This window comes from Macaca fascicularis, chromosome 14 (genome assembly GCF_037993035.2).
Source record: "Macaca fascicularis isolate 582-1 chromosome 14, T2T-MFA8v1.1".
NCBI classification, from domain to species: Eukaryota; Metazoa; Chordata; class Mammalia; order Primates; family Cercopithecidae; genus Macaca; species Macaca fascicularis.
The window spans coordinates 7382102-7404624 of NC_088388.1; the positions used below are offsets into that span (position 1 = coordinate 7382102).

Below are 22523 nucleotides of genomic sequence, written 5' to 3' on the forward strand. Positions count from 1 at the left end.
CCACTCAAGCTGGGTGAAGCAACAGAGGTGGCTTTAACAAATAGATCCAGCATTGCAAGGCACCTCAAGGCAGCAGCGCAACCAAATGTCCATAAACGACAGGATCAGGGTTGGAGAGACCATTATAAGCCCAAGTGCCCTTCCCCTTCCTTTTTCCTTTGCCAGCCACAGCTCCCCCAATTAACATTTTCACAACTTCAACCTGAGCCAGTGTCGGGAGAGAGCTCTGATTGGCTGGCTTGGGTCAGGTGATCAGTCCTCCTCCAACCCACAGTGGCCAAGAGCGTGAGGGTCAGGTGATACATATGAGCATGGCTGCCGAAGCCTGCCCTTGACGAGGGGAAGAGTTGGGGATATTGACAGCTAAGAATGCATCTTTGATGCCTGCTCATTCTTCACCTGTGCTGAATGCACCGTCACGGTGCTGATGGGAGTGTAGCAATGAGGACGAACAGAGGCCACTCTCATTGCCACCTTGGTTTTGGTGGGTTTTAGCCGACTTCTTTACTGACTCTTCCTGTGGAACTAATCTCTCTGCCTTTGCAACTCGATTTCCTCTCTGCTTGTGTTCTGCTTGCTGTTTGAACTGGTTGTTTGCGTGCCTACCTCTGTGCATGAGCACATATGAGGACTCCAGCCTGCAGTACACACACCGACCTCAGTATCTAGTTCAAGGCCTCTCTTTAGGGTTGGCTTCACAGGTGTAAAACCTGAGCTTGCACACAGGGCCCAGTACATGGTTAATGCTCTGCTGTTGCTGTCTTACAATTCTCTCTCTTTTTTTATTTTTGAGACAGGGTCTAGCTCTGTTGCTCTAGGCTAGAGTTGAGTGACCCAATCACTGCCCATGGTGTTACCGGAAATGGGTCCCAGTCCAGACCCCAAGAGAAGCTTCTTGGATCTTGCACAAGGAAGAATTTGGACGAGTCTATAAAGTGAAAGTAAGTTTATTAAGAAAGTAAAGAAACAAAAGCATGCCTACTTCATACGCAGAGCAGCCCCAAGGGCTGCTGGTTGCCCATTTTTATGGTCCTTTTTTTTTTTCTGATGGGGTCTCGCTATGTCGCCCAGGCTGGAGTGCAGTGTCATGATCTTGGCTCACTGCAACCTCTGCCTCCCGGGTTCAAGCAATTCTCCTGTCTCAACCTCCTGAGTAGCTGGGATTACAGGTGTGCACCACCATACCCGGCTACATTTTTGTATTTTCAGTAGGAACAGGGTTTCACCATGTTGGCCAAGCTGGTCTCAAACTCCTGACTTCAAGTGATCTGCCTGCCTCGGCCTCCCAAAGTGCTGAGACTACAGGCATGAGATTATTTCTTGATGATATGCTAAACAAGGGGTGAATTATTCATGCCTCCCCTTTTTAGACCATATAGGGTAACTTCCTGGCATTGACATGGCATTTTGTAAACTGTCATGGTGCTGATGACAGTGTAGCAGTGAGGACGAACAGAGGCCACTCTCATTGCCATCTTGGTTTTGGTGGGTTTTAGCCGGCTTCTTTACTGCAACCTGTTTTATTGTAGCAGGAAGAGCGGCAGACAAAACTCCTCAAAAAAAAAAAAAAAAACTCTCAAAAAAAAAAAAAAAAGATCCTAAAGATAAGAGTTGGTATAAAAATGTAACCCTTTCTAACTCTTTCTCTCTTTTTTTTTTTTTTTTTTTTGAGATGGAGTCTCGCTCTGTCACCCAGGCTGGAGCGCAGTGGTGGGATCTCGGCTCACTGCAAGCTCCGCCTCCCGGGTTCCCGCCATTCTCCTGCCTCAGCCTCCCAAGTAGCTGGGACTACAGGCGCCCGCCACCTCGCCCGGCTAGTTTTTTGTATTTTTAGTAGAGACGGGGTTTCACCGTGTTAGCCAGGATGGTCTCGATCTCCTGACCTCGTGATCCGCCCGTCTCGGCCTCCCAAAGTGCTGGGATTACAGGCTTGAGCCACCGCGCCCGGCCTCTAACTCTCTAATAACCAAACTCATCTCACCAGCCGGACCTACACGGAGACTTTTTGTAGTCTTTGAGAAAATTTTTCTCACATGTTTGGCCTTGACTAACGGTAGGAAACCCGGTACACTTTGAAGCCAGCACAACATTTAATCAATAATCATGTAGCAAAAGTTTCGTAAAGTAATACTCTGTTATTTGATTTGATTCTATTCTATTTTGTCAACCCACTGAATTTCATGAAACAATTTTTTCTCCCTGCCCTTTCTCCTCTTGTCCCAGGGCAAAGCCAAGCACCGCAGGTTTAAGTTGGTCCCAGCATCAGGAAGGGGGCACCTAGTCACCACACCTTTCTCAGTCCTCCCCCTGAGGGCCACTTGCCCCTCAGCTCCTGGACATCGGCCTCGGTCCCTGCTGGCCAGGGCCTGACGAGGCCTGTGTTAACAGGTAGGCAGACCACAAGCGGGCGGGTAGCAGCCTCCCTTCCTGGTGCCAGGTCCTCTAGTCCTACAACCCTCTCCCATCCTTAGGAGGCTGGAGAAACGTTTGGAGGAGCTTGTATCTCCATGGGATACAAGCCTGGTGGTAGGGGATCCCCTTGCAGCTTCCTGAGGCCTGAGGACCCAGACTCAGCCTCCTGACCTTTCTGGTTTTATTTTTTTTATTTCTGGTTTTATTGGGCATGGCTAAGTTACTCTCCCAGGGGCTAGAAGGCACTCAGCACTCCCTGGGGCAGGGCCTGGGGAGGTGGGCATGGAGAGAATGTCGGTTGGGACAAGGCCTCAGGCTACCTCAGGAGCAGGAAAATGTGCCTGCCTGCCCCCAGCTTCTTCCATTCCTATGTGGCTGCTGTACACCTTTGGCTGTGAGCCTGTGGCTCTTTTCTCAACAAACTTCTTCTCCCTCAACAGCCCGCCATGAAAGGCTGCTACATGGGAGGCTTGTTCTCAAGGCCATTGTTTCTGTTATGGGCTTTGAAAAAGTCTAATTTGAAACCCAAAGCTTAGCAACGACTTCTTTGTTCCCCTGCATCTGCCCTCCCTGGAGGTAGTGCTGGGAGAGCCGGTCCAGTGGGCAGCCTCTGTGTGCTGCGAATAGGGCAGCTGCAGGGAAGAGAGGAATGAAAGGAAAAACAAAAAACCACAGAATCAAAATAATACTCTTCCATGCAGATCTGGTCAAAGTCCTATCCGCTCCCCCATCCTCCCACTTTGCCCTGGAAAGGCAAGATACTTATCAGGTTGCTGGGCTGTGGAGAGCTTTCAGGAGTTGTTTATGTATTTGCATATATGTATGCATATGCACACAGATCTGTGTGGGTGAGTTCGTGTGTGTGAGTGTATATAGTTGGTGGTCGAGGTTTTTATTTTTATTTTTGTGAGACAGGGTCTCGCTCCATCACCCAGGTTGGAATGCAGTGACGTGATGATAGCTCACTGTAGCCTCAATCTCCTGTGTTCAAAGGATCCTCCCTCCTTAGCCTTCCAAGTAGCTGGGACTACAGGCATGTGCCACCATGCTCCACTAATTTTTTTTTTTTTTTCTGTAGAGACAGGGTCTTGCTATGTTGCCCAGGCTGGTCTCGACCTCCCAGGCTCAAGTGATCCTCCTGCCTCAGTCTTCCAAGTAGCTGGGACGACAGGTGTGTACCACCACGTCCAGCTAATGAAAAAAACCTTTTTTTTTGGTAGAGATGGGTGTCTCACTGTATTGTCCAGGCTAGTTTTGAACTCCTGAGCTCAAGGGGTCCTCCCATCTTGGCCTCCCAAAGTGTTGAGATTACAGGCCTCAGCCATTGCACCCAGTCTGTTGTTGTTTAGAGCAGCTTACTTGGGTTCAAATCCTCACTCTGCTATTTATTAAGTGTGCAATCTTGAAAAAGTTACTTAACCCCTCTCTGCCTCAGTTTTTCTCATCTGTAAAATGGGAATACTAATAGTAATTAACTCACAGAGTTGTGAAAATTACATTTTGAGAGAGGTTGGCACATGAGTGCTGCTGTGTTAACTGGGATCATTGCTCTGTTTGCACTGTAAGCACGCCTCAGGCTTTTTTGTTAATCACAGAGTATTTCATTGTGTGTGTGCATCCTAGTCTCCTATCGATGGACTAAGGATTTTTCTGATTTTTGATGTTACAAATAATGCAGCAAGGAACACACTGGGCATGTGCATTTTTATCTTAAAAGTTATAGGCTGGGCGTGGTGGCTCATGTCTATAATCCCAGCACTTTGTGAGACTGAGGCAGGTGGATCACAAGGTCAGGAGATTGAGACCAGCCTGGTCAACACAGTGGAATCCTGTCTGTATTAAAAATAGGAAAATTAGCCAGGCATGGTGCAGATCAGGTCAAATCCAAAGCTGAGCAATGACTTCTTCGTTCCCCTTGTTCCTTGGTGGCACATTCCTATAGTCCCAGCTACTCTAGAGACTGAAGCATGAGAATTGCTTGAACCAGGGAGGCAGAGGTTGCGGTGAGCCAAGATTGTGGCACTGCACTCCGGCCTGGGCAACAGAGCAAGACTCTGTCTCACCAAAAAAAAAAAAGAAAGAAAGAAAGAAAAGAAAACTTACAGCCAAATTGCCTCTTCCAAAGGCAGTACCATTTTATCTGCCTACACCACTCATTTCCCCACACCCTCTTCAACACGGGATGTCATCAATTTACTCTAATTTTTTTTTTTTTTTTTTGAGGCGGAGTCTCACTCTGTTGCCCAGGCTGGAGTGCAGTGGCCAGATCTCAGCTCACTGCAAGCTCCACCTCCCGGGTTTACGCCATTCTCCTGCCTCAGCCTCCCCAGTAGCTGGGACTACAGGTGCCCGCCACCACACCTGGCTAGTTTTTTGTATTTTTTTAGTAGAGATGGGGTTTCACCATGTTAGCCAGAATGGTCTCGATCTCCTGACCTCATGATCCACCCGTCTCGGCCCCCCGAAGTGCTGGGATTACAGGTGTGAGCCACCGCGCCCGGCCAATTTACTCTAAGTTTTACCAATCTCATTGGGAGAAATGATGGTTTATTGTTGTTTTCATTTTCATTTCTTTGATGACAGGGTGGTCGGGCATCTCTTCATGTGTGTATTGACCTGTTTGTCTCCTCTTCTGTGAATTTTGCATTTCCTTCCTTTGCCCATTTTACTGCTGGATTGTTTTCTACTGGGTTAAAAAAAAAATTATAGGCCAGTCGTGGTGGCTCATGCCTGTAATCCCAGCACTTTGGGGGGCTGAGATAGGTGGATCACGAGTCAAGAGATTGAGACCATCCTGGCCAACATGGTGAAACCCTATCTCTACTAACAACACAAAAATTAGCCAGGCGTGGTGGCATGTGCCTGTAATCCCAGCTACTCAGGAGGCTGAGGCAGGAGAATCGCTTGAACCCAGGAGGTGGAGGTTGCAGTGAGCTGAGATTGCACCACTGCACTCCAGCCTAGGCAACAAAGCGAGACTCCTTCTCAAAAAAAAAAAAAAAAAAAAAGGCGGCCGGGGGCGGTGGCTCACACCTGTAATTCCAACACTTTGGGAGGCCGAGGTGGGCACATCACAAGATCAGGAGATTGAGACCATCCTGGCCAGCATGGTGAAACCCCGTCTCTACTAAAAATACAAAAATTAGCTGGGTGTGCTGGTGGGCGCCTGTAATTCCAGCTACTCAGGAGGCTGAGGCAGGAGAATCGCTTGAACCCAGGAGGCAGAGGTTGCAGTGAGCCAAGATCGTGCCACTGGACACTAGCCTGGCGACAAAGCGAGGCTCCTTCTGAAAAAAAAAAAAAAATTATAGGCATTCTCATGTTTTCTGCCTATAAATGTTTTCCTCACTGCAGCCTCAGCCTCCTGAACTCAAGGAATCCTCCCACCCCAGTCTTCTGAGTAGGGGGGACTCTAGGTGGATGCCACCACACCCGGCTAATTTTGTTTATTTTTGGTATAGATGAAGTGTCCTTGTTTCTTATACGGCAGATATTTTCTCCCAGGCTGTCTTTGTCTGTTTTCTTTTTTAGTAGATTATTTAATTTAGAATAGTTTTCGATTGACAGAAAAATCACAAAGATGGTACAGAGGAAGCCCACACCCAGCTTCCTCTATTATTATCTTATGTTATTATTATACATTTGTCACAGTTAATGAACCAATATTGATACATTATTGCTAAGTCCATACTTTATTCCAATTTCCTTAGTTTTTAACCTACTGTCGTGTCGTGCCTGACCCCTATTGATGCCAATAGCGATGGCACCGTGTCCAAGAGGCTGAAGAAGAGACCTGGAGGCAGTGAACGAGACATAGGGTTTATTTATTTATTTATTTCGTTTTTTTGAGGCAAGGTCTTGCTCTGTTGTTCAACCTGGAGTGAGTGCAGTGGCATAATCACTGCTTACGGCAGCCTCATCCTCCTGCACTCAAGTGATCCTCCCACCTCAGCCTCCTGAGTAGCTAGAACTACATGTACATGCCACTACACCCGGCTAATTGTTTTTATTTTTTGTAGAGATAGAGTCTCACTGGGTGTCCAAGGCTGGTCTTGAACTCCTGGGCTGAAGCAGTCCTCCCACCTCAGTGCTGGGATTATAGGTGCGAGCCATCACACCTGCCTGAGACACAGGGCTGATTGAGGGGGACTGACGGTCCAGCGGCAGCAGGCTGGACAAGAGAACCACTACTGTTTGTAAACAGTATGCAGTTTATATAGCATTTTTACTTAGCAACCTTCACCTAACCCAAAGCAAAGGGCCTTGACCCTGTATATAACCTGAGTTCCAAGGGATGGGCCAAGGGTTCTTCATAGATAAGGGGTGAATCTCTAGAGCGGCCACTCTCAGATTCCTTAGCTCAGGACCGTCACGTGTGTTTCTTACATCTTTCACAGGGTATGCTTACGTTATTGGTGTCAGATGCATCTGCCACACCTGTCCTTCTTCTGTCCCAGGGTCCCCCCTCAGGACACCACATTACATTTACTCTTCATGTCTCCTTAGTCTCCTTTTGGTTGTGACGGTTTCTCAGCTATCCTCATTTAAAACCTTTTTTTGGTTTGTTTTTTGTTTTGGGATTTCTTTTTTTTTTTTTTTTGAGACGGATTCTCGCTCTGTCGCCCAGGCTGGAGGGCAGTGTCAGGATCTCGGCTCACTGCAGCTTCCATCTCCCGAGTTCAAGCGATTCTCCTGCCTCAGCCTCCAGAGTAGCTGGGATTACAGGCGTGTACCACCACATCTAGCTAATTTTTGTATTTTTAGTAGAGATGGGGTTTCACCATGTTGACCAGGCTGGTTTCGAACTCCTGACCTCAGGTGATCTGCCCACCTGGGCATCCCAAAGTGCGGGGATTACAGGCGTGAGCCACCACACCCAGCTTTAGGGTTTTTTTTTGAGATGCAGTCTTGCTCTGTTGCCCGGGTTGGAGTGCAGTGGGGTGATCTTGGCTCACTGCAACTTCCGCCTCCTGGGTTCCAGCAATTCTCCTGCCTTAGCCTCCCGAGTAGCTGGGATTACAGGCGCCAACCACCATTCCCGGCTAATTTCTATATTTTTAGTAGAAATGGGGTTTCACCATGTTGGCCAGGCTGGTCTCCAGCTCCTGGCCTCAAGAGATCAGCCCACCTCAGCCTCCCAAAGTGCTGGGATTACAGGCATGAGCCACCAGGCTAAGTCTAAAACCATTTTTAAATTGTACTTATCTTTTATAGATGAGGTTTTGCTGTTTTGCCTAGGCTGGTCCCAAACTCCCAGGCTTAAGTGATCTTCCCACCTTGGTCTCCTGAGTAGCTGGGATTACGGGTTTCCTTGTTTGTTTTTTAAATGACCTTGACAGTTTTGAGAAGGTCTGCCATCTGTTTTGCAGAATGTCCCTCAATTGGCATTTGTCTTTCTCATGATTAGGGCAGGCTGATGGGTTTTAGGTGAAAAGATCATAGAGGGAAAGTGCCACTTTCATCATAACCCTCATGTTGCTGGTGTTGGCCTTGGTCACCTGGCTGGGCTAGTATTTGTCAGGCTTCTCCACTGTATTTTTATTATTTTTTCGAGTGGGAGTCTTGCTCTGTCACCTAGGCTGGAGTGTGGTGGCACAATCTCGGCTCACTGCAACCTCCGCCTCCTGGGTTTAAGCGATTCTCCTGCCTCAGCCTCCCGAGTAGCTGGGATTACAGGCACCCGCCACCATGCCCGGCTAACTTTTGTATTTTTAGTAGAGACCCGGTTTCACCATGTTGGCCAGGCTGGTCTTGAACTCCTGACCTCAAGTGATCTGCCTGCCTCAGCCTCCCAAAGCGCTGAGATTACAGGCGTGAGCCACCGCACCCGGCCTTCTCTACTGTAAGTTACTCTTTTATTCCCTTGTCTATTGTCTTTTACTGTGTTTATGGTGCCTTTCATACAGAAATTTGACATATTCAGTCTTGGTAGAGCTGGACATCTGTTGTCTAAAAGACAGCAGCTGTGGCGGTGGCAGCCCCTAGGTTTCAAGTGCTCCTGGCACACCTGGCCCTGTGCTAAGAGCTTCCGAACGTCACCTCACTGATCCCGCAGGACAACCCATAAGATTTGTCCCGACACTGTCTACATTTCATAGATGAGAACACAGGATCTTCCAGCCATGAGCCACACTGGAGCTAGCAAGTGGCAAAGTCAAGATTCATACCCGGGTATGTGTGACCCTGCACGTAACAGCTTAATGTAGAATCAAAGCCCAGAGATGCTTGTCCAAGTCTGCCCAGCAAGTCAGCAGCTCTGCCCAGAGCCCTCCGTATGGCCAGGCCACCTCTGACACCACTGAGTCTGCAGTGATTTCTCACACACCATGCCCTGCCTGACCTCAGTCTCTGCTTCAGGCTGCCCATTCCTGACCCTCCTCCAGCTTGTGTCCCTTGGCTGCCATGGCTTCCAGCAGCCTCAGGGGAAGAGACCCAGACTTCCCAGCAAATAAACACCGCCCACAGATGTCCAAATATACAGAGATAAGTGCTCCCTCTTGCCACAGCTGAGACTGGCTGGAATTCCAAACATTTCATTTAGCTTCTGCTTCTCCTGGTGATGGCTCTGGGTCCTGAGTTCTCATTGGAACAGTGTGTGGCCTCTTCTGTATGGTGGAGGTACCATGGGACATAGTCATCATCAACAACGGCAGTAGTGGGAACTAACAGCCACAGTCCTGGTTTGGATGCATTTTATATTTATTTATTTTTAGGGACAGGGTCTTCTTCTGTCACCCAGGCAGGAATGCAGTGGGACCTTGTTTTGTTGTTGTTATTGTTGTTGTTTAAGACAGGGTCTTGCTGTGTCGCCCAGGCTGGAGTGCAGTGGCGCGATCTCAGCTCTCTGCAACCTTGGCCTCCCAGGCTCAAGTGATCCTCCCACCTCACCCTCCCAAGTAACTGGGACTGTAGGCATGCACCACAATGCCAGGCTACATGTTTTTGGATTTTTTAATGGGATTTCACCATATTGCCCATGCTGGGAGTGCCACCTTCTTAGCTCACTGCAGCTTTGAGCTCCTGGGCTCAAGCAATTCTCCAGCCTCAGCCCCCGTCCATGAGTAGCTAGGTCTTGAATACATTTTATAAAACACTTGTGAGCAAAGTCTTCACAGACATCTTGAAAGCATCTTCACCATCAGACGGAGCCCCTTTGTGGGTTGTCGAACAAGGTTGTTGTTCCTCTAATCCCAGCTACTCAGGAGGCTGAGGCAGGAGAATTGCTGGAAGTTGGGAAACGGAGGTTGCAGTGGGCAGAGATCGCTCCACTGCACTCCAGCCTGGGTGACAGAGCGAGACTCTGTCTCAAAAAACAAAAACAAACAAACAAAAAACCTCTCTATTTTGAACATACACAAATTAGATACTCCCAGCCCCACCTAGTACCCAAGCTGATCTTGCTTCACGTACATTCTTGTCCATTTCCCTCACCTTTGAAGCAAATCCCAGACATTAGATTATTCCATTCATCACAAAGAAAATAATCTGAAAGATGAGGAGTCTTTTATCAGTGTAATTATTATTATTATTATTTTTTTTTTTTTTTTTTTTGAGACGGAGTCTCGCTCTGTCACCCAGGCTGGAGTGCAGTGGCCGGATCTCAGCTCACTGCAAGCTCCGCCTCCCGGGTTTACGCCATTCTCCTGCCTCAGCCTCCCGAGTAGCTGGGACTACAGGCGCCTGCCACCTCGCCCCGCTAAGTTTTTGTATTTTTAGTAGAGACGGGGTTTCACTGTGTTAGCCAGGATGGTCTCGATCTCCTGACCTCGTGATCCGCCCGTCTCGGCCTCCCAAAGTGCTGGGATTACAGGCTTGAGCCACCGCGCCCGGCCAATTATTATTATTATTATTATTATTATTTTTTGAGACAGAGTCTCGCTCTGTCGCCCAGGCTGAAGTGCAGTGGCGCGATCTCGGCTTACTGCAACCTCTGCCTCCTGGGTTCAAGCGATCCTTCTGCCTCAGCCCCTCAGTAGCTAGGACTACAAGTGCTTGCCACCACACTGGCTAATTTTTGTATTTTTAGTAGAAATGGACTACAGGCGCCCGCCGCCATGCCCGGCTAGTTTTTTGTATTTTTTTAGTAGAGACGGGGTTTCACCGTGTTAGCCAGGATGGTCTCGATTTCCTGACCTTGTGATCCACCCATCTTGGCCTCCCGAAGTGCTGGGATTACAGGCTTAAGCCACCGTGCCTGGCCTAATTATTTTTTTAGCAGTAGAGATGAGGTCTTGTTATGTTGCCCAGGTTGGTGTTAAACTCCTGAGCATGCCTGTAATCCCAGCACTTTGGGAGGCCAAGGTGGGCAGATCACGAGGTCAGGAGTTCGAGACCAGCTTGGCCAACATGGTGAAACCCCGACTCTACTAAAAATACAAAAAATTAGCCGAGCATGGTGGCAGGTACCTGTAATCCCAGCTACTTGGGAGACTGAGGGAGGAGAATTGCTTGAACCTGGGAGGCAGAGGTTGCAGTGAGCTGAGACTATGCCACTGCACTCCAGCCTGGGCAACAGAGCGAGACTCCATTTCAAAAAAAAAGAAAAACAACTCCTGAGCTCAAGTGATCCTCCTGCTTCAGCCTCCCAAAGTGCTGGGATTACAGGTATGAGCCGCCATGCCCAGCCCTGTGTTGCCTTTTGAAATAACCTTTAAAAGACTTGTTTCCAAAACATCTAATTCTTGCAGCCTCGAATTCATAGCCTCATAAGTAATTTATAAATCTATGTTACATCTTTTATTTTATTTTATTTTATTTTTGAGACAGAGTTTCACTCTTGTTGCCTAGGCTGGAGTACAATGGCGTGGTCTTGGCTTACTGCAACATCCATCTCCTGGGTTCAAGCAATTCTCCTGCCTCAGCCTCCCAGGTAGCTGGAACTACAGGTATGTGCCACCACTCCTGGCTAATTTTTGTGTTTTTAGTAGAGACGAGGTTTCGCCATGTTGACCAGACTGGTCTTGAACTCCCGACCTCAGGTGATCCACCCGCCTCAGCCTCCCAAAGTGCTGGGATTACAGGCGTGAGCCTCTGTGCCAGGCCTGATTTTAATTTTTATCAAAGCAACCTATGTGCTTAGTTTACAAAATCAAATAGTTGAATTCAACCTGGGAAAACTGATTTAAAAAAAAATCAAATAGTTGAAGACTTAAGAAAACCAGCAGCACTTGGCCCTATCCCATGCCACCCCCAGGGCAGCTGCTCTGGGAGGTATTTCCTCTGAGATTTACCTCTGTATTTCTAGATAATATGCTTGCATTGCAATTTCTTGGTTTTTCAAATTTGGACACTATCTATTGACTTCCTACTATGGAAGATGAGAGCTTAACTCTTCTATCTCCCTCCCACTCCCCACATACATACACACCTATCCTTTCTTCTGGTCCTCCCAACAGAGCTCCATTGTGATTTTTGGTTAAGTAAATATTTGTTGATTACATTCTTTTTACTATGTAAATATCATTTACAGCTGAGCCGCTTAGTGTTCTAAGTGTTCATTTCCATTCTTGTGTTTGTTTTGTTTTCATAGCTATGGGGCTGGGGCTTGATTGTTCAGAGTTCCTAGAGTCCTACCCAGAGCAGAAGTTGGTACACATTTGCTGAATGAATGAATGAGGCTTGAGAGCTGAGCATGGTGGCTCATGCCTATAATCCCAGCATTCCTGGAGGCAGAGGAAGGAGGATCACTTGAGCCCAAGAGTTGAAGACCAGCCTGGGTGATATAGCAAGACCTCATCTCTACTTTTTATTAAAGAAAAAAATTGGGGGCTGGGCGCCATGGCTCATGCCTGTAATCCCAGCACTTTGGGAGGCTGAGGCAGACAGATTATCTGAGGTCAGGAGTTTGAGGCTAGCCTGGCCAACATGATGAAATGCTGTCTATACTAAAAATACAAAAATTAGCTGGGCATGGTGGTGCACCCCTGTAATCCCAGCTACTTGGGAGGCTGAGGATACTCACTTGAACCAAGGAGGCAGAGGTTGCAGTGAGCTGAGATCACACCACTGCATTCCAGCCCAGGCGACAGAGCAAGACTCTGTCAAAAAAAATTAAAAAAAAAAAAATAAATAAAATAAAAAATGTTTTGTTTTGAAAAGAGAGGGCAGACGTGTGCCTGTAAATTCAAAAGATTAGAGAGGGAACCCCAAATTCGCAAGTTCTGCTACCTGACCCAAGTAAGCCCCCTTCCATGAAGTTTCCTAAACTCTTTTGGATGCTGAAGCCTCATTCAATAAGTCATTCATTCACTCAATTCAGTTAACAACTATTTTTTTTTTTTTTTTTTTTGAGGTGGAGTCTTACTCTGTTGCCCAGGCTGGAGTGCGATAGCATGGTCTCGGCTCACCGCAACCTCCACTTCCCAGGTTCAAGTGACTCTGCTGCCTCAGCCTCCCGAGTAGCTGAGATTACAGGCATGCACCACCACGGCTGGCTACTTTTTATTTTTTTAGTAGAGATGGGGTTTCTGCATGTTGATCAGGCTGCTCTCAAACTCCCGACCTCATGTGATCCACCCATCTCAGCCTCCCAACGTGCTGGGATTACAGGTATGAGCCACCATGCCCGGTCTCAGTTAACAACTATTAAATGAGCGCCTATTAAGTGCCAGGTATTGGGAATACAGCAGGACACAAAACATATCAAATTCCTGCGCCATGGAGCTGACATTCTGGTGGGGGAGACAATAAGTAAATGTCAGCCAGCATAAACGGGTAAGGAGCAGAGAGAAAGGATGGGTTGGGGAGAGCCGGGTTTGTTGTTGTTGTTGTTGTTGTCGTCGTAGTTTGAGACTGAGTCTCACTCTGTGGCCCAGGCTAGAGTGCAGTGGCACAATTTTGGCTGACTGCAATCCCGCCTCCCGGTTTCAAGCAATTCTCCTGCCTCAGCCTCCCAAGTAGCTAGGCTTACAGGAGTGTGCCACCATGCCAGGCTAAGTTTTGTATTTTTAGTAGAGACAGGATTTTGCCATGTTGGCCAGGCTGGTCTCGAACTCCTGGCCTCAAGTGTTCCATCTGCCTCGGACTCCCAGAGTGCTGGGATCACAGAGATTAGCCACCTCACCCAGCCAAGACCAGTTTTTGGTAGAGGTCAAGAAAGGCCTCTGTGATGAGGCAGTTAATGAGCAGAGAGGCAAGGAAGTGAGGCAGGCATTTCGGGAAAGTATTTCAGGTAGACAGAACGGCAAGTGCCAAGGCCCTGAGGTGGGATGTGTGTTGGGTTCCAGGAACAACAAGGGGCCAGGGTGAGTGGCGCCGAGGGAGAGGCCTCCCAATGAATTTGGAGGCACCCAGAGGGTAGAGTGTCAGGGGCCATGGAATTTACTCTGCATGAACAGGGAAGCCATTTCTGAATTTAGATCAGAGAAGGGCCTGGACCTGGCTTTTGTTTTAGAGGCGTGTCCCTGGACCTTGTGTGGTAAGTAAATGGCAGAGGGTGAAGCTGAACATGAGCCACCCGCTAGGAGGCTGCAGAAATGATCCCAGTGAGAGATGACAGTGGCTCAGCCCAGGCTGTGGTGCTGAGGGTGAGGGGAGGAGCTCAGAGTGTGGATATATCTTATTTTGAAGATGAGGCTGACAAGGTTAGTGGTGGGTGTGGATGTGGAGCGCCAGGAGAAGCGTTCGCTGCTTGCTTCACTGCTTCCTCCATCAGTGCAACCGAGCGGCCCCATTTTCCCAGCAGGATTTTTATTTCCGCCTCTCAGGCTTTGTCCTCACAGGAAGCTCGCAGGAAGCTGCGGAAGGTGTCTGGTCAGGCTGAGCGTCACACTGGTTTAGGAATTGGGGCCTCCGTTTAATCTCCCTCATCTCACTGCCCCAGTTAGCACTTAACTCTGTTCTGCTTTGTAGCAGAGCAACTAGTCCAGAAAGTGTCACCAACCATGGATGTTTCCATCCTTCCAACTGTCTCTTGTCTGTGAACATTTAATGTCATCACACTGCCTAGACATTGTCTGTGTTCAGGAGGTGACAACCGTGAGGGTGAGGGTGGAGAGGTGGGACCCGTGGCTTCAGCTTGGGTGTGCGGACAGAGCGGGGGAAGGCCCAGGAAGCGTCCCACACAGGCACAGGCAGAAGCAGGGGCGCAGGCGTGCCACCAGCCATCACTGACACACCTGCCTCCTGCTGTCAGGGCTGAGGCCTTTGCTGGGAAGGGAGGACCAAGTGCTCCTGGCCTCTGGGAGCAGCTACTGGGGCAAGTGGAACCCAGGCAGAGGGAAACAAGACAGAAGGTGAAGCTATGCCAAGGAGGCCAGACGTGGTGTTGGGTATAGGGCACTCAGCTGTGTGTGACCCAGTTAAGCCCGCCCCTCCCTCTGAGCCTCTGTCTGCACTCCTCCCAGTGGGCCCCACCCATCCTCCATGCTCACATGACCACAAGGAATCTTTCTAAGCTACTGCTCTCCCTCCTATGCTGAACACTGTGATGGCTCCCCGGTGCTCCTCAGGCCAAGTTCAAACTCTTGTTCTTGTCTTCCTGGTCCTTTTTTTTTTCCCTTTTTTTGGACAAGGTCTGGCTCTGTCTCTCAGGCTGGAGTGCAGTGCCACAATGTCAGCTCACCACAACCTCCGCCTCGTTGGCTCAAGCGATCCTCCCACCTCAGCCTCCTAAGTAGCTGGGACCACAGCCGTGCACCACCATGCCCAGCTAAATTTTTTTTTTTTTTTTTTTTTTGAGAGGGAGTCTTGCTCTGTCCCCCATGTTGGAGTGCTGTGGCGTAATCTCAGCTCACTGCAACTTCCGCCTCCCAGGTTCAAGTGATTCTTCTGCCTCAGCCTCCTGAGTAGCTGGGATTACAGGTGTGCACCACCCCACCCAGCTGATTTTTGTATTTTTAGTAGAGATGGAAGTTTCACCATGTTGGCCAGGCTGGTCTTGAATTCCTGACCTCAGGTGATCCACCCACCTTGGCCTCCCAAAGTGCTGGGATTACAGGCGTGAGCCACCGCGCCTGGCTCTTCCTGGTCCTTTGAGTTCTATCCCTTGCCAACCTCTCTGTCCTCACATCCCCTGGTTCCACTTTTTCCCCAGGAAACTGAGTTTGCCTTGTTCTCCCAATATTCCAGCTGTTCCACATCGCGTGCCTTTGCACCTGCTGTTCACTCTGCCTCTTGTGCCCTTCCAGCTCTTCCACTAGGGTGGCCCACACTCAGCTCTGCCGGCCCCTCCTCAGGAGGCCGTCTCTGGTGCCCACCCTCCAAGACCTAACCTTGCCTTCCTCAGGGCACCTTTGCTGCTGGGGTGTGGTTCCTCTACCAGGCTGAACTTCAGTGAGCAGGCGCGACTCATCTTTGCTGATGTCCTCGCCCTAGCAGGGCTCTGAGTGAGCCTTGCCAAGTATTGATGAACTGACTGCTTGTACCCGAAGCTCAGAGAAGGGAGACATGGCCTGGCTGGGGTGGGGCAGGGAGGGTTCTTTGGCAGCCACAGTGGGAGTATGGAGTGGGGAGAAAGCGCCTTCCTCCCAGACCCACAACCATGCAGGTCACTGAAGGAGAGCCCACCTCCTGGGAGGCCCCAGGGCGGCCATCTGGTCTGGGGCTGGACCCACTTTCCCAGATCCTGATGGCCCTTCCCTGCCGCCCATGGCCCTGCCAAGGCCAAGCCCAGCCAAGGTGAGCTGAGGACACGCTGGGCTCCAAATGCCAGGCTTCCGAGGCACTCATTGAGCCGGCGCTTCTATGGGCTGGCCCTGGGCTCAGCACAGTGTGTGCCTTGGCCCTGCTCCATCCTCCAGGTCGCCTTGAGCCAGGTGCTATTATTAACATCCCCATTTTTCAGAGGAGGCTGCTGAGGCTGGGAGATGAGACCTGCCCTGGGTTGCACGGGGAGAACATCCTGGAACTGGCTCCTAAGAACCAAGGACCAACCGCTCCAAGTGTTTTACATGTATTAACAACCTTGTAAGGAGGGACAACCAATTCGAGGCACAGAGAGGTTAAGTGACTTGCCTGATGTCACCCAGCTAGCAAGTGGTAGAGCCAGGATTCAAACCCGGGCACTTTGGCCACGGAGTTTTACTCTCTAGCATGATGAAGAGGATGGTGAGGATCGGGTGATGGTGGTGTTGCCTCTCCGGACACAGCATGCTGCAGTTTGCAAAGCGTTTACACACTCGGCATCTCATCTGACCTTCATCCCAAAGGAGAAACAAAGATCATGATCCCATTTTACGGAGGAGAAAATGAAGACCAGAGGAGGGCAGCAATGTCCCCAGGGTCACTCAGCAAGCTAGCTGCAGGCTGGAGGCTTGGACTCGGGCTTCCACCCAAGCCTGAGCCCCCTCCTGTCTCTCCTGACTGGCTGGACACCCTGAGTTTGGTGCCTCCCAGGGAAGGGGGCTTTGGATACCCCGTGCAGGCAGAGAACTCTGGGCTGGGAGTAGGAGCTCTGGAGGACGACCTCCAGCTTTGCCTCTGGCTTGCTATGGGAGCCTCCGTTTCCTCATCTGTAAAATAAATGGGCTGCATCTGTTGGACTCCTAGGGCCCTTCCAGCCTGAGTTTGCAGTCTCCACTCTGAGCAGTGCGGGGGGCACAGCGTTCCCTGCTTGCTTCGCCACCTCCCCTATTAGTGCAGCCGAGCAGGCCCACTGCCCCTGCAAGATGGTTTTTTTCTACTTCTCGAAGGCTTTGCCCTCACAGGAAGCTCGTAGGAAGCTGGGAAAGATGTCTGGCCAGGCCCAGAATGTCACAGTGGTTCAGGAATCGGGACCTCTGTATGATCTTCACCTTGCCGCCCCAGTGAGCACTTACTCCATTCTGCCTCGTAGCAGAGCAGCCAGTCATCTGTCTGTCGGTCTGTCTGCCTCTGCAGCCACAGTGAGCTCCTTGAGGGAAGGGGTCATACGGGCAGATCAAAGCCTGATAAGTAGTGAGCTCCCCAGCCCTGGAAGCATGAGGAGAGGCTGGGTGAGGGATGTTGAGATGTTGAGCAGGAGAGAGTGGAGCTTGGTGGGGTGGGACTGAGGGGGTCACAGGCTCCTCCAGGTCCTGTCTGTAGGACCCCATGAGGGGTACCTGAGACCCCATGGCATGGGAGAGGACTGGGTTGCTCTGCCGACTGGGGGCAGCTGAAATAGAACATAGAAATGGACTCGACCGGGATGCCTTCATGTGACCATTGGGCATCCACCGGCCTAAGGGTGGATAAACAGAGAGCCCAAGGCTTTCGCCCTGGTGGAGCCATCTGTCTGCATGGGCCATGTTGCCCGCCAACACTGGGGAGGCCTCCACTGGCGCCAGAGCCCCTTCCATGTGTCCACAATGTCAGCAAGGTCTGTTTGTGGTTGGGGGCAGATCCTCTGCGGGTTGGCTCATGGCTGGCAGAGGGTTCACCGCCAGGAAGCTGTCTTATCCCTATTCCTCTCACCAGGTTTGAACCCAGCCCTGCTATGGCTCTGGCCCAGCTCAGTGCAGTCCACGCCTCCTCCCGTCACCTCACCCCACCCTAAGAGCTGGCAAGGAAAGTTATCATCTCCCTTTGACAGAGGAGGAAATGGAGGCCCAAGGGCATGAGTGTGTGGGCGGCAGTCATGGAGCCTGGCCTGAGGCCCAGCCAGTGTCCTTCCCAGCCACCCACCTGCCCCATGACCGAGAAGTTCTTATGTGCAGACAAAACCAGGATGGGCAAGACCTGAAGAAGTCTTGAGTGGGGCAGGGAGCAGGGAGAGGAGATGGGGAATCATTTGTAGCAAACGTGTGCAGAGCCTGGGCCAGGGGCATCTGCTGCGTCCTAGACCATTGAATGGGTTGGCACTTCCCAGGTGAGCTCTGTTCTCTTCAGCCTCTGGACCTTTCCCACGCTGTTCCACCTTTCCCTCCACCTGAAAGATTGATCCCCTCCCTTTATCTGGCCAACTCCTGCTCATCTTCCAGGTCTCAGCCTCAATGCATTCAACAAATGTTTCTTCCTACAATGTGGCGGCCACTGTGCAGGGTGAGCTGCTCATGGTGAGTAGGAGACATGGCCCTGCCCTCAAGGAGTTTCCAGTCTCCTGAGGGAGCCACATGTTACTAACATGGAATGAGTCAGGGTAGGCTCGTGGCTATAAAGAGCAGCCCCTGAATCAGTGGCTTAACATGATGAAGGCCTATTTTGCACCCAAGTCACTGTCCAAATGGGCGGCAGGTGACTCTGTTCCAGGTGAATTCTACGAGCACACCTTGTGAGTTTCTTGCGGTTGCTGTAACAAATGACACCAAACCCAGTGGCTGAAAGTGACAGAAATGGGTTCTCTTGTCGTTCTGGGGAACAGCAGCCTGAGGTCAAGGTCAAGGTGCCAATGGGGCCACACTCCCTTTTTATAGCTTCTGTGGTGTTGGCAATCCTTGGCTTCCAAGGTTTGTGGCCACGTCACTCCAATCTCTGTCTCCATCTTTGCGTCGCCTCTCCTCTGTGTCTTTCCTTTGTGTGCCTCTCTGACAAGGACACCTGTCACTGGATTTAGGGCCTACCTGGGTAATCCACAGTGATCTCTTCCTCTCAAGATCTTAACTTAATCACACCCGCAAAGACCTGTTTTCCAAATAAGGTCACACTCACAGGTTCAGGGGTTAGAACATGGACAAATCTCCTTGGGGCCACCATTGGACCCCCTCCACACCCGATGTCTAAGTGCCTGGGGCCAGACACTAAGCCAGGATTCTGGGAAAGTGAAGGACAGGGAGACCAGCTCAGTCTGGGGGAGCAGGAGAGGGAGACATCCCTGAGGATGAGACACTTCAGCCAAAGATGAAGAGAGAATAAACTAGAAAAATGGAGAGTAGAGTGTTCTAGGCAGAGGGAACAGTATGAGCAAGTAGCCAGTGTGCCCCCCACGTCACTTTTTGAATCTTCATTTCTAGCTGGGCGTGGTGGCTCACACCTGTAATCCCCAATTTGGGAGGCCAAGGCAGGTAGATCATTTGAGGTTGGGAGTTCAAGACCAGCCGGGCCAACATGGTCTTGTACTAAAAATACAAAAATTAGCCAGGTGCAGTGGCAGACACCTGTAATCCCAGCTACTTGAGAGACTGAGGCAGGAGAATTGCTTTAACCCAGGAGGCGGAGCTTGCAGTGAGCCGAGATTGCGCTGCTGCACTCCAGTCTGGGTGACAGAACAAGACTCCTTCTCAAAAAAAAAAAAAAAAAAAAAAAAAAAGAATGAATCTCCATTTCTTCACCTGTAGAATAAGGACAGTGATGCCAGCCCTGTGTGTGGCTGCCATAAGGATGATTAGATCAGAAGGATACTTCCTCTGTTCTAGGCAGTGCTAAGGACTTTACATTCATGAGAGCCCCTCAGTGACCCTAGGAGCTGAGTGCCATTATTAGCTGCATTTTACAAATGAGGAAACTGAGGCAGAGAAGATAAGTGACTTGCTCAGGGTTATAAACCACCAAGTGGTGGAGTCAGTTTCAAACCCAGGTAGTCTGGCCCCAGCACCAGCATGCTTAACCACTGAATCCTATTGTCTCCCCAGATGGCCCTGGCCGAGTGCCCAGCAGAAGGCGTGGACCCCATGAGTGATCCAGAAACACCATTTTCCTTCTTCCTGTCTTCCTCTGTTTAAAAATTCTTCAGGGACTATTATTGAGAGAAGAGCAGTCACCCAATTTAGAAACTCCTTGGCCACCGTTCTGGCCTCCTCTAGCCTGGGACAAGTTTTCTTTCTTTTTTGCCTTTTTTCCCCCTTTTCCAAGTTACTGGCAAAGAGACAAATTTTCGTTTCTTTCATTTTTAAAATTTTTTTTGTGAGACAGAGTCTTGCTCTGTTGCCCAGGCTGGAGTGAAGTGGGGAAATCTCAGCTCACTGAAACCTCCATCTTCTGGGTTCAAGCGATTCTCCTGCCTCAGCCTCCTGAGTAGCTGGGATTACAGGTGCCCACCACCAAGCCTGGCTAATTTTTTAATTTTTTTAGTAGACACTGGATTCACCATGTTGGCCAGGCTGGCCTCGAACTCCTGACCTCAAGTGATCTGCCTGCTTTGGCCTCCCAAAGTGCTGGGATTACAGGTGTGAGCCGCTGCACCTGGCTGAGGCAGGTTTTCTTTTTTTCTTTTCTTTTTTTTTTGAGATGGAGTTTCACTCTTGTTGCCCAGACTGGAGTGCAGTGGCACGATCTCGGCTCACCACAACCCCCGCCTCCCAGGTTCAAGCCATTTTCCTGCCTCAGCCTCCCAAGTAGCTGGGATTACAGGCATGCGCCACCATGTCTGGCTAATTTTTTGTATTTTTAGTAGAGACAGGGTTTCTCCATGTTGGTCAGGTTGGTCTCGAACTCCCGACCTCAGGTGATCCGCCCACCTCAGCCTCCCAAAGTGTTGGGATTACAGGCGTGAGCCACTGCGCCCGGCGGCTGAGACAAGTTTTCTAATGGACCTCAGAGCTTGTTGTAAAGGTTATACTCAGCTGTGGCAACCAGTCTGCAGCACCGTGTAACTTTATTCCTTCTAGGAAGGTTATAATCAAACGCTTTGTTCCTCTCTTGGCATTGTCCTCAGGCCGCTGTGCCCCAGCTGAGAGCTACCCTGCCACCAGGGTCAAGGGAAGGAGGTGTGTGTTGCCTATTGCACATATCAAACTACAGTCTCTACTGGGTGGAATTTTGTCTCCGCAAAATTCATGCATGCCTGGAACCTGTGAATGTGTTCTTTTTTGGAAACAGGGTCTTTGCAGATATAATCAAGTTAAGGTCATACTGGAGTAGAGTAGGCGCTAAACCCAATACGACAGTTGTCCTTACAAGAGGAGAGAAATTGGCGCGGTGGCTCATGCCTATGGTCCCAGCACTTTGGGAGGCTGAGGTGGGCGGATCACAAGGTCAAGAGTTTGAGACCATCCTGGCCAACTCAGTGAAACCCCGTCTCTACTAAAAATACAAAAATTAGCTGGGCGTGGTGTTGGGCACCTGTATTCCAGCTACTCTGGAGGCTAAGGCAAGAGAATCACTTGAACTCGGAAGGCGGAGGTTGAAGTGAGCCAAGATCACACCACTGCACTCCAGCCTGGCAACAGAGACTCTGTCTCCAAAAAAAAAAAAAAAAAAAAAAGAAGAAGAAGAAGAAGAGAGAAAGTTTGACCAGGTGCAGTGGTTCATGCCTGTAAACCCAGCACTTTGGGAGGCCAACATGGGAGGATTACTTGAGACCAGAAGTTCAAGACCAGCCTGGGCAACATGGCAAAACCCCATCTCTACAAAAAATACAAAAATTAGCCAGGTGGTAGTCCCAGCTACTTGGGGGGCTGAGGCAAGAGAATTGCTTAAACCTGGGAGGCTGAAGCTGCAGTGAGCCAAGATCGTGCCACCGCACTCTAGCCTGCCTGACAAAGTGAGACCTTGTCTCAAAACAAAAAAAGCACTGAGTGTGGTAGCTCACACTTATAATCCCAGCACTTTGGGAGGCCAAAGCGGGTAGATCACCTGAGGTCAGGAGTTTGAGACCAGCCTGGCCAACATAGTAAAACCCCATCTCTACTAAAAATACAAAAAAAAAAAATTAGCTGAGCATGGTGGTGGGTGCCTGTAATCCCAGCTACTCGGGAGGCTGAGGCAGGAGAATCCCTTGAACCCAGGAGGCAGAGGTTGCTGTGAGCTGAGATGGCACCACTGCACTCCAGCCTGGGTGACAGAGTAAGAGTCCATCTCAAAAAATATATATAAATAAAAATTAACATTAAAAAATCAGCCAGGCATGGGGCACATGCTCGTAGTCCTAACTACTCAGGAGGCTGAGGTGGGAGGATCCCTTGAGCCCAGGAGTTCAAAGTTACACTTAAGCTATGGTCATGCTACTGCACTCCAGTCTGGGTGACAGAGAAAGATGCTTTCTGTAAAAAAAAAAAAAAAAAAAAAAAAAAGGAGAGAAATTTGGTCACGGACTCACAAGGAGAATGCCATGTGATGATGGAGGCATAGATTGGAATGATACATCCGAAAGCCAAGGAATACCAAGGATTGCCCACAACCACGGGAAGCTTGGAAGAGGCAGGAAGAATTCTTCCCTAGAGCCTTCAGAAGTAGTGCAGCACTGCTAACAACTTGATTTTGGACTTGTGAACTCCAGAAGTATTAGATAACAAATTTCTGTTGTTTTGAGCCACCCAGTTTGTAATAATTTGTTATGG

General features: G+C 49.8%; 1 long non-coding RNA gene across 3 annotated transcripts; it reads left to right on the top strand.

Annotated features, from left to right (window-relative positions):
• Positions 1–298: 298 nt before the first annotated feature.
• Positions 299–17012, top strand: LOC123568808 (uncharacterized). Of its 3 annotated transcripts, none has more exons than XR_006692364.2 (3): positions 299–484; positions 798–941; positions 16196–17012. It is a non-coding gene; the product is annotated as an uncharacterized lncRNA (long non-coding RNA). The 3 variants fall into 3 exon arrangements; XR_010581229.1 differs by lacking the exon at positions 16196–17012 and adding an exon at positions 11200–12424; XR_012423026.1 differs by lacking the exon at positions 16196–17012 and adding an exon at positions 2224–2416.
• Positions 17013–22523: the final 5511 nt, after the last annotated feature.